The sequence below is a fragment of the Mastomys coucha genome, unplaced genomic scaffold, assembly GCF_008632895.1.
Source record: "Mastomys coucha isolate ucsf_1 unplaced genomic scaffold, UCSF_Mcou_1 pScaffold18, whole genome shotgun sequence".
In the NCBI taxonomy this organism is placed as follows: domain Eukaryota; kingdom Metazoa; phylum Chordata; class Mammalia; order Rodentia; family Muridae; genus Mastomys; species Mastomys coucha.
Genome location: NW_022196900.1, coordinates 107,277,752 through 107,281,326, shown reverse-complemented (window position 1 = coordinate 107,281,326; position 3,575 = coordinate 107,277,752).

Genomic DNA, 3,575 nt, shown 5'->3' with positions numbered 1-3,575 from the left:
CCGCCCCAGCCCCGCTCTCCCCACCAGCCCCGCTCTCCTGCAATGTCCTGGCTGCTGTCCTGACAGGGACTAAGCATTCAGGGGAGCCCATTCTCTGCCTCCCCAGAGGCTTTGCAGGCAGCTTTGTTGTGCACTGCGTGGTCCAGTCAAGAGCAGCGCCCAGCTTCTCCCTCCTAGAGCTCCTCCAAGGGTCCCCAGAAAACTGGAGTGTCTGTTTACAGTTCATTAGCTACTTGACAGAGAAGCTCCCAGATCGAGAGACATAAAGAGGAAGTGTCAGGGCTGGACCACTGCAGAGCCATCAGAAATGAAGATAAAGCTGCCTGCTGAAGGAACGCTGACAGCAGGGACCATAGCTCCCGCAGGGCGTACAGCTGTGCAGGTGGTTGATGACCACAGTGCAGGCAGATTTTCAGACACACTGTGCCCCCAGCTCTGAGGCTAGCTCTTCCAGCTCCCATCAGCTCCTCATGCCTGCTCTGATCACTGCCCCCATCCTGGAAAAGACAACGATGTCCAACAGAACTGACTAAGGCAGTCATTCTCAACCTTCCTAATGCTGTGACCCTTTAATTCAGTTCCTCAGGTTGTGGTGACCCCCAACCATAAAATCATCTCACTGCTACTTCATAATTGTAATTTTGATACTGTTATGAATCATAACGTAAATATCTGTTTTCTAGTGGTCTTGGGTGACCCTTGTAAAAAGGTCATTCAGCACTCCAAAGGGATCACTACCCACAAGATAAGAACCATTAGTCTAAGAAAACAGCCCCACGTTTACCCTGTTACATATTATGTGGCCATTAAAAATGGCGTTTTTGGACCAGGCGGTGGTGGCGCATGCCTTTAATCCCAGCACTTGGGAGGCAGAGGCAAGTGGATTTCTGAGTTCGAGGCCAGCCTGGTCTACAGAGTGAGTTCCAGGACAGCCAGGACTATACAGAGAAACCCTGTCTCAGAAAACAAAATGGCGTTTGTGAAGACTTTTCCTCAAGTAGGGAAGCATGCTAGAAGAGAAAACAGAATTTGGAATGAAAGCAAGAACATGAGGAAAAGAATAGCAATGCCATGGTGAATGCCTGTGATCCCAGCACTAGGAAGGTAGAGATGAGAACCTGGGAGATCAAGGTCACCCTCAGCCACTTAGTGAGCTCTAGGCCAACCTGGGCTATGTGAAGCCTATCTCAAAAAAAAAAAAAACCTAAACACAGACATAGGTGAGACTCCCTAGCCCTCGCCAATGATGATTGCCACTGGGTGGAAAAGAGAGACTGTGTCTTTCCCCTTCTAACTCATTGTCCCAATCCTGTGGCCTTAGCAGCCAAACAGTGCTTATGTTAAGAACCAAAGACTTGATGTCTGTGGCAATCTGTGTCCATCCCATCCTGCTACTCACAAGCCAAGAGGGCCCCAAGAAGGCAGGAGACTTTCCCGCCTCGGGTCCTGAGGACTCAAGGCCTGTACGGCTTGACCTGAGTTGGGGGAACCTCTGGCATCCACCTCAGAGCCTCTTAGGGGACTCCATGGCAGAAGTTGGGGTACATTTTTACACTCACCCCTCCAACAGCATTTCCTGAGAGCCAAGTAGACCATCCCAGCCATCACCTCACGTGGTACAATCTGATGTCCTCTTGGTACTCACAGAGAGGAACCCAGTGTGGGTGCCTGCACATTGCCAGGGATCTGCAAGTTTTTAGCCCCATGACCCAGAGATGGAGACCCAAGGTCAACATCACATGTCTTCCTCCATCAGCCTCCTCCTCAGTTTCTGAAGCAGGCGCTCTCACTGAACATGGAGTTTACTGAACACTGTCAGCCAGCGTGGTGGCTAGTGAGCCCAGGATGCCCCCCTCTCTAACTCTGCAGCAGTGGGATTGCAAGTGCCCACCATGAAGCCCAAATTTTTTTGTTTGTTTGTTTGTTTGTTTGTGGTTTTTTTTGCTTGTTTTTTTGTTTTGTTTTTTTGTTTTGATTTTGTTTTTTGGGGTTTTTTTTGGTTTTTTTTTTTTGGTTTTTTTTTTTGTTTGTTTGTTTTTTGTTTTTTGTTTTTTTGGTTTTTCGAGACAGAGTTTCTCTGTATAGCCTTGGCTGTCCTGGAACTCACTCTGTAGACCAGGCTGGCCTCGAACTCAGAAATCCACCTGCCTCTGCCTCCCAAGTGCTGGGATTAAAGGTGTGTGCCACCACCGCCCGGCCCAAATTGTTTTAAATGTGGGTTCTAGGGATCAAATTCAAGTCCCGTGTTTGTGTGGCAAACATACATTGCCACCTGAGCCAACTCTTCAGCCCATAATCAAGTGTCTTGAGATGAGAGTATTCTGTACTGACCCTGCCAAGTGACAGCGTCCTTACAGGAGACAGAAGAGGGTAAGAAGTTCAGGGACACATGGTAGCAACAGGCAGAGCTGGGAGATGGTCACAGAGCACCAGGGATGGCTAGAGGCCACCAAAGCCATAGCCTCCCACCTCCAGACACCCTCCTTCTACCACAACCCCGCTCCGAGCTTCCTGAGTAACCAAACAAGACTTCCAACCTCTGGTCTCCAGAGCTGGAAGCCAGTCCTTCCACTTCTAAGCCCACCAGGTTGTAGGCAAGGCCTTCCTACCATCGCTTTGTCTAAGAGCCTAGTTTCTCTCCTCATCCTCATCTTACAGAGAGCATGAATCGCCGCTGTCTGGTGCTTACACAGCCTTGACTGGTAAACCTGGACAGGACTGCCAGAGTCCCTAATAGTGCCAAGAACTGCTAGATTGCCCAAGTCTTATATGCTGTGTGATCCCCATCCAAGCAACTTAATATCTCTGAGTCTCAGTTTCCCCAAATGCAAATTAGGAAGGATGCCAGAGATGACCTCGAGGGATGTCCTGAGGATCTGCGAACCGAGGCAAGATTTGTTGAAGAAGCATTCCCTGTGCCGGGATACCCTCTGCACCCCATCTTCTCCAGAGATACCCCCATGACTGCAGGAGCCAGGCCTCCCTCCACCAGCTCCCAGTAGCCTCCAGCAGCTCACTCACAGGCAGCCAGGACAGTGCCAGGTTTCCCTCAGCCACTGCTCATGATCATAAATTAGGCTCCAGCTAATTGTGGCTTTACAGGCTGGTAGGAGACGTGCAGCGTTTAAAAAACGTCAGTAAACACACAGCGGCCCTGCTGAGTGAGTGCCTGGTTGTATAAAACTCTTTTAGGCAGAAATGTACGAGCTGCTCAGAGCTGGCTCTCCAGGATGGCAGCTCATCTGTCATGCTTTCTCCTCCCAAGCTAAGTGGCACGCAGGAAGCTGCCCTGACGGCCAGCCTCGCCTCTGCATCCTCAGGTAGATCGCCTCACCCTGTCCCCGGCACATGCAGAGGGCACAGGGGCCAGGGGCAATTGGGACTGCCTCCTGCAAAGCCCTTCTTCTCAAAAAGCTGACAACATCTGACCCACTGATGACATCTGCCGAGGACACCTGACCCACTGATGACATCTGCCGAGGACACCTGACCCACTGATGACATCCACCGAGGACACCTGACCCACTGATGACATCATCTGCCGAGGACACCTGACCCACTGATGACATCCGCCG